Raw genomic sequence first — 20,125 nt, 5'->3', positions numbered from 1 at the left:
TAGAGCGTCAAAAGTTACCTACCGCAGCTTTAAGGAAATATCCAGGTTTCATTGCAAGCGCATCTCTTTTTAGGGTAAATTAATGTTTCTGATGCTTGAATTTCAGGTGGTTTTAGTCAGTGCAACCGTGCAAAATAAAGTAACACTGAATTTTATTGGGGTCAAATTCAGGATGTAGTCAACTGGTAATGTTATTATCAACTTTTTTTTTCCAGTTTAACTTTTCCCCCTGCTGATAAATATCTATGCAAATCTACAATGAGCAAGAAAAGTTGAAAAAAAAAAAAAAAAAAAAAAACACTAGTGTAATTTGAGTATAAACCTTTTGCTGCTTGAAATAAAATAAACCTTAACTTATCTATGTATATATATATATATATATATATATATATATATATATATATATATATATATATATATATATATATATATATATATATAAATCACTTTATAGTAAAAAAAAAAAAAATTCAATTCTCATTTCTCATGTACTAAAACTAAAACTGAAAATAAATAAATAAATAAATAAATAAATTTATACATAATAATAATAACAATAATAATAACAAACAAATAAATATAAAATTAAATAAATAAAATAATAATAATAAAAACAGTTGAAGTAAAATTATACCATAGAATAAAATGTATGTATATACATATACATATACATATACATACATACATATATATATATATATATATATATATATATATATATACATACATACATACATACAATATAAATACTTTTTTCCTGACAATTCACTAACATTTCTGATTGTATATAAAAAAAAAATTTCCCATCAGAATTGGAAGAAACAAATTGTGAATTGTAAGATAAGAAGTCTAATACCATTTTTATTAAAAACATTTATTTCTATGGCAAAAACGGGCTTCCATTAAAAAAAAACACATATAGACTTATAAAAAAATACAAAAATAAAAACACAAAAACACAACAAAATTTTTAAAATAAAAGTGAAAAAAGTATTTATAAAAATAAATTAATTCTCAGTATTAACAAACTTTTAAGAATCTTAAGAATCTTAAAGATACCAAAACATCGGCTGTTTTCTTTGTGCTGACCTTCTATGTGTGCTACGGTTACTGTTGACATGACCTCTTCCTGTACAGCCAGGGGTCGGACACTTGAGGACGTTTTCGTGCATGGCGAGGACTGTAAGAAACAGCAGAATAATGTTTATCAAAAGAACAATTGTATAGTAATTCAGCATTTAGTGGAATTCACACAAGCTTCTCCTGCAGCTTCTCAACTTTTCATGTTAAATAGAGTTTCCCATATCATCCTTTGCATTTTAAAATTGCGTCTCGCTTCCAATATAAACCTGCAAAAACATAATGACTACAAATGCATTTTGATTACCATTTAAGAGACACACACATATTGCTGAAGTCCTATCCTTAGTAACTTTTCAGTCTGTTTCTATAATTTATAATAAGTTTGGAGGATGTGCCCGTCTATTCAGGCTGCATCCGCAGGTCCTTTGATTCGCAGAATGTTGCCTCTGGTTTAGGAGTACATGCTTTCATATTGGAGGGAATTTTTTTTTTTACTTAATTACATTTTCTGTTCCTTTTGTCACATCACTGTTTAATGGCGAATGTTTGTTGTGCGACTCGCAAAAGGAGAAAACAGCAAGTGAAAAGTTGTTTCCAGAATGCTTTTTTAATTAGCCTACCACAGGAAATCAAACCTCACTTGTGATGATGACTAAAAAGTTTCTTTGAAAAAGAAAATATATTATTCTTTTTTATTTATTTTTTACTTTCAGCTTGGTGCAACATTATGTGGTTTCCACTGGAAGGCTCAAGATAAGAGGTAAATACATAATTAACATGCAAATTACATATTACATACTTCATATCTGTGCACTTTTTACTCATTTAAATCTTGAAAAATGACACTTCAGATTATGTTTAGTCTATGTTTATTATATATATTTTAAAATATTTATCACATCTTCTTCAATAAAAATGGTAATTTTTCACTTTTTGGAGGAAAATTTAGCAATTAGCTTTGAACTTACGAAATATAAAAAGAGATGGATTGCTTTAGAATTAAAATGCTCTAATTGTAACAAAAAATGGGTAATAAAGATAATTTCATATCATAATGTAAAAAAACGTCTAAATTAAAGACATCATAATCTAATTGCTTATTATTTTCTTTAAAATATATGTGTAAAAAATGATAACATTAATTAATACTAAATAAATATGATGTATTTTAAGTAAGGTGTAAAGCAAAATTGTCCTGAATTTTTTACTTCTTTTTTAAATGTATTGTTGCATGAAAATATAGAGTTTTGGCTCAAATTCTGTGTAATTTGGAGTAATACTGAAACATTTTTATGTTTATGTTAATATAAAAAAAATATTTTTTTTTTTTTTTTTTTTGGCAAATGTAGCACTTAATAGAATAGAAATAGAATTTAAAAAATAAAATTAAAGCTTAAATAATACATCCTTTAAAACTAGAATATATATTTAAAAATGTTCTATAAAAAGGAAGAATCATGCATTTTCTATCACAGAAAAAAAATAACTATTCAATATTTTTATAGTATGCATTTCAACTGATACACTTTATGTTATGTCTCTATGCAGAAACGTTCTGAACATTATAAAGCCTGGTTAGTTAAGCAATCACCATACAATCTTTAGTCCCTCAGTATCTGTTCAACTAAACCTTGATCATTAATAAGACATGAATATTTATGGGCTGAAAATTATCCCAGTGTTATCACTAATTGTATTTGTTCTGTTTGCATTGTACCGCTGTGAAGGGAGGAAATGTGGCTAATGTCCTCAGGAAGTGATGCGTAACACGAGAACAGACTCACTCTCTGGGGGCACTCTGACTTTGTGGGGACATCCTGATAGACTCCGGTGATGAGGGTAGAGGCCTGTCACATGACCCGTCCCATCACAGCCCGGGGTCGGACATTTGATGTCTTTCTTTTCAGTCCGAGGGGAATCTATAACACACACACACACACACACAAACAGTAAAAACAGTGCTCTTGAAGAACATGTAGTTACAGTTAATCCCATCCAGTCTGGGTTCTCTGTGTAAGCTGAAGCACATCCTGTAAAAGCATGTTGGGTGTGTATGTATTCATCTGTGACATTAGTTAAGGCTGCAGTCTTACTCAGGGCACTGGTTTCTTAGCACTGATCCATAGAGAGATTATCTTCAGAGATTACCCATTAAACAGCAGTCATCGCAAGAATCAAAGTGCTTAAAGCTCACATCAGAGATACTTTACTAGGATTTATGACTTAATTTATGCTCATAGTAAAATATCTGGCCGATACTGATAAAAATCCAGCGTTTCGTGTTACAGAGATGTCATCAGAAGACCCCCCCCCCCCACCCATAAAACATGTTGGTTATTTACCATTAAATATTTTGTTGGCAAAATGTTTTTAGCATTTAAGAGGATTTTATGTATCTATCCCTCTGGGCTAGAAACTCTCTGTCTCTTTCTTTGTATGTGTTGTTGATATTGCAACATTTCAATCTTATTGCAAAAATGCATGTAATATAAAACACACCACCAACACATATAACTCTAAAGACATTTTTAGAGATCAAATTTCTGCGATAAAAGAAATGATGCCACTTTACAATGAGATCCCATTTAATAATGCATTGACTAATATTACCTAACAATGAGCTACACATTTGTTGCCGTGTTTATTACACTTTGTTAATGTTAATGAATAAAAAAACTGTTCATTGTTAGTTTATGTTAGCATTACTAATGTAGTTTTCTAATGTTAACAAATTAAACCTTATTGTGTTGTTAAAGAAATTAGTAGTTTTTTTGACTATGAATTTACGATTAGCATTAATAGTGTAAATGACATTACTTAACAAGCTACAAGAAATGACATACTTTTCCCACATTTTTGGGGTTCTTAGTGAATTAGTGAAACGCTGCTTCGCCAATGTGGATGAAATATCGTGCAATATACTTAAAGCATACTATACGGCACCAAAAGACTGCTACTACTAAACATACATCGCAACTATTTTTTTTGTCATAAATATAGGCTATAAAACAACAAGTCCTACCACTGAATTAATCTTAGCCAGTTCTTTTTAGTGAATCCAAAACATATATAATGCAACTAGTGACATATGAATGCCGAATAAGCTAGTTTTTTTTTTTGCGAATAAGAAAAAAATGACTGAATCGCTCTAATGTCGAGTGTATACTTCACTTTTTACGTGTACGGGCACTACGCAATTTTTATAACCTCACGTATTTTGTACGCACAGGTCACACAGGTGCACTGAATTTGTTTTGTAGTAATCAGTTGTTCCACAAGGTGGAGACGCTGGTTTGCAACAACATTTACAAGCCAAGCGAGAGGACAGGGATAGCCCAGCTTTTGGTTTAAAAGAGTTAAAAATATTTGTCATTAGTCATGATTTATGGAGAAAGATAGAGCAGACACTGGACATGGATGAAGCTTTCAAGAGCACATGTGTCTAGCGCTTGCATCAAATGGAGTACACTTTGAAAGGCTATGCGTTCGACTTTACGCTAGCATATGCGTACAAACGTAAGTATAGTTTGGGCTTAATGAGCTATTTACAAGTGAATCAGATACACTTAAAGCGCAACAAGTCTGACTGTTGAATAGATAACTTTGAATCGGTTCTTTTTAACGAATCGGAAGAATACAGCGCGACCAGTGTAGTTCACTTCCTGAACAAATGACTCCAATTAGCCATTTCTTTTTAGTGAATCAGACACAAACAGCATGCCCAGCGTAGTCTAACTCCTGTCCTTTCAGTGAATCAAATGCATAAAGTTGTACCACTGTAGTGCGATTCGCAAACAAACAACTCTAGTTAATTTCAATGAATCAAACACTTACTGTGCGACCAGAATTGTCCAACTTCTGAACAAATGAGTCTGTTCATTTTAGTGAATCAAAAGCATGCAATCCAACCAGTGTACTGCGATTTGCAAACAAACGACTCTAGTTCTTTTTAGTGAATAAAACACATCGAACTAATTGTGAGTTACTGATTGGTTGATCATATGATAACATGTATTTAAAGAGACCTAAATGAAGTTAATGAATGAAATACAGTACAAATTTTCTTTCTTTGTTTAGCATTGTTGGACTGTTATTGGATTGCCTTCATTAGACTTTAGAGTTTATTTAAGCCTCTTTAAAAGTAAATAAATGTCGATTCAAACACATCTTTTTCGAGAATTGTTTAAAACTATTGATCATTTGGCAATTTGCAAATTGTATTTCTTTATTCCAAATATTCATTCCCTTAGTACTAAAAGAGTTGTAAATGAAGCAGAATTCAAATCTCACCTTTGCTGCTGTGGTACATGGCTCGAGCATCTATCTCCAGCATCCTCTGCTGTCTCCGCTCGTGGTTCATCTGCTCCAGGAGGAAGTGGTCCATGTCTTTGTAGGCACTGTGGAGAACCTGTCTATGTTCAGACTGCAGCACCATGGCCTGCTCTAGAAGACTGAGGTTCAGTCGGGCCCTGTCCAGCTCCAGACGTCTGGCCACCAGACCTGGACCCCAAACACCTCCTCGCTCCTCCATCCTGGGCGTCTGGAGCTCCTCCTCACTGTCACTGAACTCTCTTGCAGAACCATACTCTTCCATAAAGGTCCCTGCACTGTTTCTGTTCATGTAAGCAGAAAGAGCGTCTTCGTGCAGCTGCTGTCCAATCCGGAGTCTCTTCAGAAGAGTATCGTCTGCAGGTGGACTGGGGCTGTGATGGATCCCGTTGACCTTCGTTAGGGACGGAGGAGTGCTCCATTCTTCTTCATCTGCCTCTGTGTCTGGAGACAGGTGATAACTGGCTCTGATCTCTTCTTGGTTTTTGTCTTCAAAGTCCTGGTTGTGTTCCTCCTCCTCCTCTTGCTCATTCTGGTGTTCAGATATCTGGGCCGCCAGGTCTGGCGAACCTTCACTCGTTCCTTCTGACCACGACAACAAGTGGTGAGACTTTGCGTTGTGATAGATAGCGTCTTCCAGAACATCACCACCATTGAGGTCCTCATCTGAGACACAGAAGAACAGACAGCGCTTAAATTGATGGATCATCTGCGAGAGCTCATAACATGATTGACACATGCCTTTGGTGTGAGAGACCCGGGTTCGAATCCACTGTGAGACCCCAATGTGTCCCTGAGCAAGACACTTAACCCCTAGTTGCTCCAGAGGTGTGTGACCTCTGACATATATAGCAATTGTAAGTCGTTTTGGATAAAAGTGTCAGCTAAATGAGTAATATATAATATAACATGACAACTTGAGGCAAGTGTAGGGAATCACTAAATATTAAAAAACTCCTAAAAAGTAAATAATTTGTCACATTTCAAATGTGAACTTTTGGTCAAATGAAAAACACATACAATTAATACAATTATTAAAATAATTTAAAAAAACTATATAAAAGGGAAAATGAAAAAATGATGTCAAATAAACCAAAAATGTCAAGATAAGCCTAAAATATGACAAACCTTAAATAAGTAGATAGACAGACAGACAGACGATAGATAAAACGCCATCTAGTTTCCATCCAAAGTTCAGATTACTAACTGAAATCTATACATAGCTTGACCTTAACAAATAAATAAATAACATATCAAAAATATATAAATATTTATAAATAAATAAATAACTAAACAAACATTTCCCCTTCTAATTTAATCTTCCATCTGTTCAACTTACATAACAGCATTTTTTTTATGTACTGAAAAAAAAGAAATGTTTCCACATCCACAAAGGATATAAGACTACATGATATAAAGCTCTGAACGCTAATCAAAAAAGAAGCTCGATTTGCTATACTACTGTACTACTTTTGATAAATCCATAAAGCTTATTTGACTGGGGTTTATAGGGTGAATAATTCCTTTTTTGACCAATCTCAGACATTTTATCCTTTAAAATCACCTTTAAAAGACTTACTGGAATCGCAACAGACCCGATTATATTAAGTAATCGAGTCAATGATTAACAAAAGAAACTATCAGCTGGATTGATTTACAATCCACTACTGATCTCTCTGACACTTTCCCGCCGGGGTTAAAGCTCTTTGGGCACCAGGGTTTAAAGTTCACAATACAGTGTAAGCACGAGATACATCTATCCTCTTAGAGAGCCTTATGCCACCCTCCAAACCATATGCAACCACTGAGTTGATTAGATATTAGAGCATTTTGGCTGCCGCCACAAGCGGTTTCAGGGGCTTCTAATGGGATCATACTGCCTTAACAAACAGTTGCTAGTCTTAAAGAGCATATAAAGTAGTCCTGCTTTTAATCCCCCCGAAACATCCCTAAATGGGGGATAGAGAGCTCAGTGGCATTTACAATCTCACCCGTCTCTTGCCAAAAATGGAAACCAGGCTTTGAGGGGTTAGAGTGTGCTTGCCGATGCGTTCATAGCATGCCAAACTCCGGCATAATGTCGCAGAGGTCTACTTTGGCGCTGTACGAATGCGAAGGCATAATGCTAACGCACAACCTAAATTTTGATTCTGTTTGTGCAGATAATTATAGTTTTTATGCATGCTGCTTGAGGAAAGGGTGGATAATCTCGTCCCTTTTTATTTTTGGAATTGCATCCAGTTGTATGCGTGTCGAATGTTTCAGCACTGATTCTTGAGAGATGAAACGTGTCCCACACTTTTAAGTCAACATTGATATTAATCAGAATGGAATGTTCTTTACACAAATGAGCAATTTCATCCAAGTTATATTTTCACTCACCAAACCACTCTCAGTAAATATGTAGATTTAAAAAGAATATACATACACTGACAAAAAAAATTCAGATTCAGTATTTTTCTCTTGTTTTTTCAGTACAAATCTTTTAATCAAGATACATTTACTTGAGAAGCATCAAAGTTTCAAAATTAAGAGTTTATGCTTAAAAAAGAAAAAAAATGAAAATTAACAGAAAAATAAATAATTTTTCAGAAAACAAGAGCTAACAAATTTACCTTATTAAGTAAATATTCTACTATAAAACAAGACAAAAATCCAAAGCAAAAGTTTATTCATTTTGCTGTGTATTTTATACAAATCTTAAAATACAACTTATTGACCACACAGGTTTCAATTTGTTAATGTTAATGGAATCATGTGGAATCATATTTTTCCATCTGCTATTATAGGAACTCCAGAAAAACTAAATGACTACAAAACATCCAACTAAATGTGATTATTTTGTCAACAACCTCCAATTTTCCATGAGATTCTGCTGATATTTCAAAATATGGAGCTGAAAATCTGTTAGAAACCATCCTGTATTCTCAATTTTCTCTTAATCAGAGTTGAATACTCCATTTATTATAAATATCCAAAATGACAGTACTTAATATGTTTGTATCTGATGGTGTTGACCCATACAGAGCGATAGGAAAGGAATAAAAATGGAAGAAGTAGGAGCTTTCACCAAAACATAAACAGATTTAACTTTAATATTTTTTCATGTCTGATCACAAGAATCAGTAGCCCACCAACAATGCAAAAACAAGCAGGAAAACATGAAGCATCTGGGAGCCCAAACCAAATAGACTCCACAGCGGATGCACTTAAAACCGTCCCGATTTTCCTGATTTTGTCGCTTTTGTCAGCAGTTTGAGGTGTGAAAACCCAAAGCGGTCCAGCGCAGATGAAAAGTTCGCCAGTTATGCTAAGACACAATTAACAGAGCAGATGATTAGGAGTTCTCTGCCATCCAGATGGAGATACAGCCCTGACCAAAAAAAAAAAAAAAAGACTGGAGCGAACAAGGGCGAAAAATGCTTGGATGCAGAGAGTGGTTTGTATTTTGGAACAGGTGAATGGTTTATACTCCAGAATAACCATTACCATTGTGTGTATGGAGACCAGAAGCTTGGCTGGAGACACACACACACACACACACACACACACACACCAGCACCAAATGGAAGCCTTACACCCCTTTAATTTCTCCCCTGCCTTTCCTTTTCCCTTTTTTCCCTCATGAAATCCACATATCCCTCTCGTCCCCCTACAGATCCATTAATTTCGCTACGGTCCCAGTCGCCATCCACTCCCAGTCACACCCCGCACATTATGTCTTTGAATTTTTTTCTTCTCCACCAACACTTCTTCGGTAGTGCACTTTGGCAAAACGCAAAGCTAACATGTTGCAGGACAGCAGGGAAATATGACAAATTAGATTTTGTTTTTTTTCTACTGCAACTTCAGAAAATAATACTACAAATTTGAAGGAGGAGGAGGAGGGGGGGAAAAAGGTTATGATTATTGTGGGTAATATGAAATCAGAGAAACAAATAAATTCCATTTCCAATGATGCTGTTCAATTTATTGAGCTATTTTGTTGTCCATTTAACAACCCACATGTGTCCAATAATGAGCCGCACACATTATGCCTAATTATGTATATTTGGGCTGTGTTCGATGGTCTAACAAAAGCTTTCGAAAGGGACAATTACGTTTGTTGCTTGGTTACATCGTTAAAAATATACCAAATAAGTGCAGATTATAGGGGTGTGGAAGGTACACATGTAAAGCATGGGTATTGTTGCCAACATGCTCATAATTTGATTCATTAGGAGATGGCAGCATTTTGTTTCTAGAAAGGAGACTGCTTTAAAACGTAATATCGACTTTAACGTTTCCGTGCCTTCGTTGCCAAAAATGTTTTGTTGTTGGAGTGTATGATCACTCTCTTTTGTCAACGAGGCACAATATAATTTGGTGCATTCTATTCTCAGTTACCCTATTTGCATAATTATGCAAGCAACCACAGTTGCTTATAAAAAAGCACTTTTCCAGGCTGCATAATCAACCCGCCGCCGCCAGTTTTTAATCCGGGTTTCAAAGAAGCCGAGCGCAGGAAATCGCCTTAATCTGGACACCGGATGCATGAAAAAACGAACGGGAATCGACTGCGGTGAACTTCCCCGGGATGGACGAAGAGACGGAGGGAGGGGGGGAGAGGAGACGAAGGAGGAGGAGGAGGAGGAGGAGGAGGGAAACAAATATATGAATGCAACAGATGGTAGTTTAAAATTCAGCGTCAATTGTTCATCAAAACAGACAAAACAACAGGACATCTGTCTACCTGCTGGAGTGTCAGTGTTCCTGGGCGCGTCTTTGTCTTGAGCGCTTGCCAGGTCTTCCTCGCTGGGGCTGGGACAGGGACTGGGACTGTAGTGGCGGGGCTTCATCAGGAGCGATTTCCTCTTGTTGACCGGCGCCCCACGCCCCCCTTCTGCGGCCGCCCGCTTTTTACCCGCTCCGAGATGCAAGCTGAAACAGATCACGAGGGTCATTAAATGGAAGCGTCATGTCACAAATCATGGAGTATGATATTGGTTGAGGCCACTATTGACTTGGTTCTTTCAGCAAAGAAAACTCTTGTTATATGGTTCTTAGAGTAGCTATATGATGCTTTAAAGAGTAAATAATTCTGTTGCACATTCATAAAATGTGCAAAAAGATGCATTTACCTGACTACAGTTAAAAAGTTCAGGATCAGTATCATTTTTATTCAAATTTGTTTTATTATTATTTAAGTACTTTTATGCATTAAACTGATTGAAAGTGACAGTTAAAACTTAACATGTTACAAAATTCTATTTCTAATAGGTGCTGTTCTTTTGAACTTTCTGAGAAATTCTAAGAATTTTTACAAAAATATTAAGCGGCACAACTGGTTTTCAACATTAATAATAATAAAACAATGCCTCCTGAGCAGCAAAGAAGCATAAACAAATGATTTCTGAAGGATCATGCGACTCTGAAGACCGGAGTAATAATGCTGAAAATTCAACATTGTCATTGAATAATAAATTACATTTTAAAATATATCCAATTAGAAAACCATCTTTTTAATTTATAATAATATTTAAAAAATAATACTGTTTTTACTGTATTATTATTATTATTATTATTTATGCAAGAAAATAGACTTATTTCAGACCCCAAACTTTTGAATGGCAGTGTGAACAAATTTGAATGGGATTAACACTGGAGTTTCTTAATTCACATTTCTGGTCTTGCTGTAAATGATTAGTTGGGACACATTATTCCAAAAGTATAATCACTAATAATTCAACCTCTGAACCAACTTTCCATTTTGGGCTTCTTATTTTTCAACCCCTCCCCTCCAACCACTTATAAGAAACCACTTTTCATCATCCAATCAATTCCCAATGGATCAAATCAAGCTTGTCCCTGCATTTTGTCTCACTGAACATCCTGTTTCATAAAAAATAAAAATAAATTTAAAAAAGTCACAGGAGTAAAATGCATTATGTGCTCTTTGGGGCAGTGAGTTTGTTACAAAACTCATCAGGGCAGCATCTGAAATTCCCTGCAAGATGTGACTAAGAAAATCAGCATCACAGATCTTCATGTGTGAACTTATGTGTGAATACAGAGTCCAAAACACTCAAGCATGAACTGGCTCATTATTGTCAATGAGAAATCTGTTGCTATTATCAGCGATCTCGCTGCATAATAAGCAATGATACAGAGAATAAAATGTTTGCTGTAGGCCGATAACATAAAAAAGGTTAGTGTAGAGTATGACACAAAATGCACAAAAAAATGCACAAAAAAACTTGCACTAGACAATTAATAAGATGCATTCAAAAAAAATTAACAGTGGCCCCAAATAGTATTTTGACACTTAAGTCACACTTACTGTATAAAAACATAGAAATTAAATATTAAATAATAAAGAGAAAATATATATATATATCATATCATATACAGTTCAAAAGTGTAGGATCAGTGTCTTTTTAATATGATTTTGTATTATTTTTTAAATTATTTATGCATTAAATTAATCCAAAGTGAGTATTTCAAATATGTGCTGTTCTTTGGAACTTTCTATTTATCAAATAATTCTGAAAATAAAATGTTAATAAAATGAAAACAAAATAAAATCTTGTTTCCATAAAAATATTAAACAGCACAATTGAATATTAACAGGTATAATAGCAAATCAGCATATTAGAATGATTTCTAAAGGATCATGAGACACTGAAGACTGGAGTAATTAAAATTCAGCTTTGATCACAGGAATAAATTACATTTCAAGAAGTTATTTTAAATTGTAATAATATTATACAATATTACCAATTTCACTGTCGATTAAAAAAAAATTAAAATGCAATAGACTCATTAAGCATTAAAATTCTTACAGATCCAAACACTTTTAGTGTAAATTTATATATAATATACATATATTATATAAAATCCTAAAGTATAAAACACTAAATCAACCAACTTTAACTTTTAAAGTTCACTTTTCAAGCAAAAATAGTTCACATGTGATTTAAAATCTGTTGCCAGATGTTCACAGTTAATGTTCTAAACTAACTCACTTCTTTCGACCACTAAAAATCATCAGAATTAAAGTCATTGACCAAGAGAAAAGCTCTTGATTTGTGTGCAAACACAACTTTAATAGTTTGTATCCAATGCAATTCATTCATTTTTAAGTGTGACTTAAAATAAGTCTACATGTAACTTTTGACAGCTGCACGTATGCTGTAAAAGGCATCAGAAAAGCCATAAACTGACACTCGGAAGCAGGTAGTGAACTCTGGCTTACCTGGGCGCCTCAGCGATGCAGTCAGGCAGAACTGCAAACAGAAATAGAGAGAGAAAGAGTAAACACATGTGTTTACATTTCCACCAGCGAGACCGGCCCCTCCAGCACCTGCCTGTGATCCTTCACACACCTCTCGCTTTAATGTCACACTCAGACGGACACAATGACGAAGGCTCCTGCTGACTCGGTGATAGACGCTTATGTTGAGGATACAGCTCGTGTGGCATACAAAACATCATAAATAAACCTCCTTATGTGCTCTGTAAGTATAGCTATGGATAGTAGCAAAAAAGATGCAAATCCAAACAAAACAGAGATGCAAATAAGGCTTCAGGCTTTTAAACCGCATGAGAGGATCTGGCCTTGTCTAGTATCAGCTGACCCGATTTAGCTAAGATTTCAAGTAGTGCTGATGGGTAAACAACAACCTAGAAAAACTCAATAAATCACACAGATGAGAGATGCATGCAGTCATGCAGGTTTCGAGCAACACAAAGGCAAGAAAATTATGACAAAATCTTCACTTTTGAATGATTCGTCCCTTTAAGGTCAAGCATTTTGGGAAATCCCTCTTTGAGGAAGTAGTGCTGACTATAAAAACAATCAACAGCAGCCACTTCAGACTTCATTATGAGACTAAAACTGTGCCATCATTATCTAAAGAAGGTATTTTTTTATATGACTTTTATTGGTGCATCACACAGTAATCAGATCTTATAAAATCTATTTTATATAATTTTCAATATATAATTTGTTTATGTTTGACTTGAATAAAACCATGTAATTTAAATGTTGCAACATGATGCACTTTTTTAGTTAAGATTTTGTATGGACATGGGGAAAAACATGAGATGGGTTGACTTTGCATTTGCTCAGAAAACTTTCGGATTCTCTCTCAAATCATTTGCATTCTCTCACACAGCTATTGCATTCCGCCAACATCAGCCAAATCTTTACGTTCCCCAAAAAACGTTACGTTCATTCGCAAAATATTTGTGTTCTCTCATGAAAGGACATGTTTCTATTTGCATTTTTTAGCCAAATTTTGCATCCATAAAAATTTCCCCCCAAAAAGTTGCATTCTCTTGAAAAACATTTGCGATCTTTTGAAAATCGCCCTCACAAAACATTTGTTTTCCAGCCAAATTTTTAATTCCCCTTGAAACTTTTAATTCCCTCACAAAACATTTCTAAAAATTTTTAAAACATTTGTATTCTTTCATAAAACATTTGCAATCTTTCTAAAACCATTGGTATTCTCTCTCAAAACATTTGCGATTTTTCGCTAAAACATTATAATTCTCTCGTAAAACATGTGCAATCTTTTTCTAGCCAAATTTTGCATTCCCCAATAAACTTTGTACTCTCTATTAAAAACATATGTAATATTTCACAAAATAATTGCGTTCTCTCACAAGACAATTTCTTGCCAAATTTCTTGCATTCCTTAAGAAACGTTGCATTAGTTCGTAAAATATTTGTGATCTTTCGCAAAACATTTGCACAATTACAAAAATGTGTTTTCTAGCCAAATTTTGTATTCCCCACAAAACTTTGCTATTTGTATTCCAAATAGCAAAGACAATTTGTATTCTCTCACAAAGCTTTTGCATTTTCTAAATTTTTTTGGCAATCTTCCACAAAGCATTTCCATTTATGAAATATTTGCATTTCTATGTAAATTTTAGCCCCCCCCCGCTCAAAAAAAAAAAAACCACAAAAAAAAATTTTTCTATGCGTTTGTGTTCTCTCTTACAAAAGAAAAATCTTGAAAAACAAAAATCTTGAAAAACTGCAAAAAAATATTGCATTCTTTAAAAAATTCTGCATTTACGCCAAAAACTTTGCATTCTCTCACAGAAGAGACAAAAGTTTTGCACGCAAACATCCTTGAGGGAAATGCAACATATTTGCAAGAGAACGCAAAAGTATAGAAATACCATCTTTCCTCCCATCACCATGTTCCTTCAGTGGCTCTGTACTCTTTCATAATCTTGCAGACTAAATAAAAGCTAAGGTAAAATGAACACTCTCTGACAGGAATGAATTGTTTTAAATTTCATAAAGCATGTTTAGGAAGTGCAATACTTTGACTTGGTGCAAAATTTGCAACCAATTACACAATGTAAAACAATACACGTATCTGGATTTGCATGGTGATAAAGCTGGTTCACTTTACTAAACAGTGTTTAACAATCTGGGATCTGACAACATGATATATTCAAAGCCTCGCTGTGAACCTAGTCTCACGAGATGTACAGACAGACAGACAGAGGAGGAATGTGTGTCAGTGGGAGAGAATGTCTCATTCACAGCTTCACCTCAATCCCATGGTGAAGACTCAATAAAACACCATCATGAATTTTTACCGGCACATTAAAGGGCCAGGCGCTCGTGAGAGGTACAGTACGCGGCTCTAAACACTTGAATAATGATGTCCCCTGTCATGCTTTAGCCGCTCTTTCCATTCACGTCGCCCTCCTTAACTCGTTTGAAAGAATATTGCCACATAATGAAGTCACTGTCTCTGCATAATGCATCGCCGTGGCAACCACACCTCTCGACAGCTAAAGAGGACTGATATTAAAATTGACAGATCTGATGTGAGACCGTTAAACTAACACTTCAGATCAAATGTGCGTAGGATAAGGCTGCGTGCGCACACATGAGGAAGCCAGCCTGTCAGAAGGCCGTCGCTGAGGCATTGTGGGAAATGTGTTCACCTTGTTTATGTGAACTTTGTACGGGGCAAATATAATGCATCCCTGCATGTTTATACAAACCAATAATGCACGCTAAAGAGTGGTATGAGATTATGTATCATAACAAGTGCTTTAAATAAATATTATGTTGCAGAGGTAATGGGTTATAAAACTTTACAATGATATGAAAGACTTATTACGTCATTAAACTTCATCATGCTAAACGTTGATTAAAATAAGAATATAAAAATATGTAAATAAAAGGTGAGATTTCTAACTATTTGAATAAAGACTATTGAGTATGCATAATTAAATATACACGTGTACAATGCTTAGGTATAAAACTAGTAGAATAAAGTAGAATAAATAAAGTCTAATAAAATAAATAATATATTTGTAAGATATTTTCTAAATTCATTATAATAAATAAATATTATGAGTTAAACATCTTAAAAATTATATAAAAGTTATTACAACATTAACATGTAATGCTAGACAGATCAGTTAATTTTAATACTAATACTTATAATAATAATTATATATATATATATATATATATATATATATATATATATATATATACATGGAAATAAATAAAAGTTAACATTTCTAACTATTTAATATAAATAATTGAGTACTCATAATTATATGTAAAGTATAAAATGTTAAATATTCAATATTTAAATATTTAAATACACAATATAAATAATTATCAGCTGATCTTTTGATAATTATACTAAGATACAAAATTAAGTACAAACAACGGATAGCTATTTGATTTGAACTTTAAACTATGAATTAAAATGTATTTGCCTAATATAGTGAGATTGATTTAGTGATAATAAATAATATTGTTTACTTCAGTAGATATTGCTTGTTGTCTGTTCTGTTAGTGCCAGTTATTAAGAACAAAGCTGGAATGGTAGGCAACTTGAAACATTTTAGACTTATAACTTTAGCTAGTATCCTGTTTAAACTAAAATGTTGGAAAAAATTAAAGGTGTGTATTAATTTAGAAAAACAAGCAGTTTGGATTTAAGGCTAAACATGGTACTTATCTTTGCATCTATGCATTAAAAGAAATAGTAAACAAGTATAGAGATAAAAACTAATCAGTCTTTATGTGCTACATCGATGCATCTAAAGCTTTTGATTTGGGTTAACCATGCAAAGTTATTTTTAAAATGAGACAAAGAGGCATGCCAGAATATATTGTGAGAATCCTGGTTTATTGGTATGGCCACCAGATGATGCACCTCAAATGAAGCAATAAAAGTCTCTGCCCCTTTTGGGGTTAGTTTTGGCGTGAGACAAGGAGGGATTTTGTCCCCAATTTTGTCTAATCTTTACATGGATGATCTATCTGAATGTTTGGATGCTTGTAAAACTGGGTGTATAGTTGGGTGTATATTTTAGTGAATCATAGTATGTATGCAGATGATCTTGTAGTGTTTAGTCCTATCAGTGCTAGTTTTCAACAGCTTTTAACTATATGTCTATCAAATATAAGGGTAAGTTCTATACAGTATCAGTCAAAACTGTGGAGACATTGGTATTGGTGCATTTTGTAACTTTCTATTGTGTGTGGTAGATGCTGTGGGTTGTTTATGTTGTCCTATTGTCTTTTTTTTGGACCTTGAGTCTGTAATAAAAGATTGATTGATTGATTGATTGATTGATTTAGGTAAAAAAATAAAAACTAGATTTGAGATATAAAACTACATAATAAAAACATTATTATATTATATTATATTATATAACAGATTTAGTATATATTTTATATAAATTATACATTTGTGTGTTTTGTTAGAGCTCTTACCATCACATGTTTCACTGCGATTCTCTTCACTGTCAGACTCCATCTGGAAAGAGAAAGTGGAAAAAAAAAATAGTTAATAACAAATAGCACTTTTCAATTTCAGAGATGTATAATCCAGTTTAATAACTCATCTCAACAGGATCTCATCATCAGAGTGATGGTTAAGTTCCAGTCAGTTTAGGTTATTAACAAGTAAGCCAGATTAGTGTCATGCAAAGAGTTTCTCGCACTGCACGCATCTGATTCGCTTTGCTATTTCACAAACAGCACACCTCACAACTTCAGATCTCACAAAAGAAACAGATCTCACAAAAGAAGGTTTCAAACCACAGGATTGCAGTAAATAACAGTAGTAAAAAACCTAATCCAATCAATTCCGCAACTCCTGGCACATGCGATGAAGCGTCAGCGCGAAAAGGTCAGTGAACTTTACGACAAATAAAAAGTGGACATTTCACGCAGCAGATCAGCTCCATTACTTGCATTGTGTGGCCTCCTTCATATTTCGGCTTGATTTAATTGATTTCGAAACTACAGAAACAAACTGCCAGCGCAGAGAGAACAAATAGACAGGCCATCACTTTTAAGAGGGTAAGACAGGGGGCGAGCACAAATATAATAATGCAAAAACCAGTGACAAACAAAAGTAGTAGTTGTGTGTGTGTGTGTGTTTAGACAAAAAGAGTTGTTAATACTGCAGCACCTACTCACTCTCCCTCTCTCTCTCAGTTTTCTCTGCCAGCAGTGCCTTGCTGATCCCAAATAAAACCTATTAAATGTAATTATTCTGGGCTGATGGCGCTCTATAGCGGTCGGAGGGTCTGGTGAGCTCGGTGAGTCACTGGCTGGGCTGTTACTTCGCTTATAATGGGAAACATGACTCCTATCTCCCCTTCTCTCGGCTTGGCTGTTGTGATTGAAGCCACTGACCTGTCATACATTTATAATAGGGGGAGCAGGTGTGGCATTGATGGACCTTAATTTCCTTTAATAAACCTTTTATGTGGCCCACTCTTAATGCCACGCCGGCCCTCTCCCGGCTCCCGACGCGTAATAGCTTCATTACTTTTGATTACTGGGGGCCCCTATTGAGACAAACAACTCCCAAACACTATAGATTACATTCTGTAAAAACTAATGTACCTGATTAGTTCATTACACTCGCTCGCTCGTGTACACATAGACGCGCGCTAACGCACACCACGCCAGAAGTGGCCCGTCGCTTCCGGACGGGCTTTTCTGAACGCCTCTTGAAAGCCCAAACTATTAAAAACTGCCAGAGCCGGGTTTTGTTTGGCGATTTCGCTATTGTTTCGCTGGGGGAGTGAAAAGAAATCTTTTATTAGCCCCGCAAGCGCTGGGGTTTATTGTAACAAAGAGGAAGCAGATTTCCAGGCTTACGTAATTTGATATTTCTAATATTCTGAGCGGAAACTTTGACATGAGGAGGAGAGAGCAATCAGGCAACAGCTGGCTGCTAACAATCGCTTAAATAACACCGTCACCCACCTTGCAAAACCCAACCATATGTCAACAAGCGCCGAGAACCTCAACAAGTCAGTTTCGACCGAAACAACTTTGTAAATGATGGCCCAAGTGGTTTCCAAAGCCAAATCACAGACTCGTTTTAATACAGCAGAATTATTATTGCACAAGCTAAACCTTTTAAACATTGCCAGATTTAAAACAACAGATGTTTGCATTCAATGTTTAACTGTTTGGTGCAACATTTTTTGACATTTTCAAATAATTGATTAAGCAGCATGTAAATGCACACAAACATGAAAAACAGAGGTGAGTCCACAAAAATGATATGTAACATACAAACAAGAATGTGTAAACTACACCTGCACATATGAGATACTCTGACTGCTCTGTAGAAAACAATGACTATTTTTACCTTAGTTTGTTCGGCCTGTAATCAATAAGTAGTTCTGTGAGGTCCCTCTCCGGTTACTGCACACACGTTTCTTCAGCTGTTCTAAGATCTGAGTGTGACATTCATGCTCTGAGGGCAAAAAATGACAAAAGATGTCAGTGACAACTTGAATTACGCTTGAGGTGTTTACAGAGTATTTTTGAATCGCTAGTGTGAAATCAATTTTTACATCACAAATGTGTCCTTAGGTCAAAAACATGTTATGCAGACATTACTGATTATTGACAGTGTAAAACATTCAAATGTGTGGTTTTTACTCTTAAAAGGAATTTGCACTTGTTAAAAATCACTGTAACTCAATGCATTCTGTTCACTTTAGTCAAACTGTATGAGTAATGATAAGACATTAAAATGCATGATATAATTAATGACATGGTGTAAAAAAAATAAAAATGAGCATTTGTTATACTAAAATCACTGTAACTTAATCCATTAGGTCGCTTTAGTAAAATTTATAATGATACACTGTAAAAGATACACTATAAAAAATGTGCAAAAATCACTGTAACTCGCGTAAATGCACCCAGTGATCTTAAATAATATTATAAATGACAGATGGTAAAAAACATGCTGTTTTTAGTCTAAAAAGTGATTTTTAGTTGTAACACTTGTAACACTTATATTAAATAATATGATTAATGACACACTGTAAAACATTAAAACATGCTGTTTTTACTCTAGATGATATCTATGATTTGATTTGCTATGAAAATAAAAAACATTAAAAACTCAATGTACTCAGGTTGCTTGTGATATATTTCAGTTTCTAGACTTGCTTGGACGACTACATTTAGGAGTTGCTGGTAGAAACATTTCAAACAGCGCCGTGGAGAAACCTGGGAGCGGATTCACAGACAAGACCTCATGTGGCTTTCTTAACAAGATGCAAATTGATTGCTTGACAGAAATCAAATAGCTTGTGTGTAATTAATATGGTTAATCCGGGAAGAGTTTTGTGTGATTGCGCGCATCGGGACAATTTAAACGCTGCGCTACACAACGCCTGAGCTCCGCTATTG

At 34.6% G+C, this 20,125-nt stretch overlaps 1 pseudogene; it reads right to left on the bottom strand.

Annotated features, from left to right (window-relative positions):
• Positions 1 to 19,315, bottom strand: part of LOC113076334 (suppression of tumorigenicity 18 protein-like) — a 34,581-nt pseudogene extending 15,266 nt beyond the window's left edge.
• Between the last annotated feature and the right edge of the window lie 810 nt (positions 19,316 to 20,125).

Source organism: Carassius auratus, unplaced genomic scaffold (genome assembly GCF_003368295.1).
Source record: "Carassius auratus strain Wakin unplaced genomic scaffold, ASM336829v1 scaf_tig00019982, whole genome shotgun sequence".
Lineage (NCBI taxonomy): Eukaryota > Metazoa > Chordata > Actinopteri > Cypriniformes > Cyprinidae > Carassius > Carassius auratus.
This window is presented reverse-complemented; position numbering and strand designations above follow the sequence as displayed.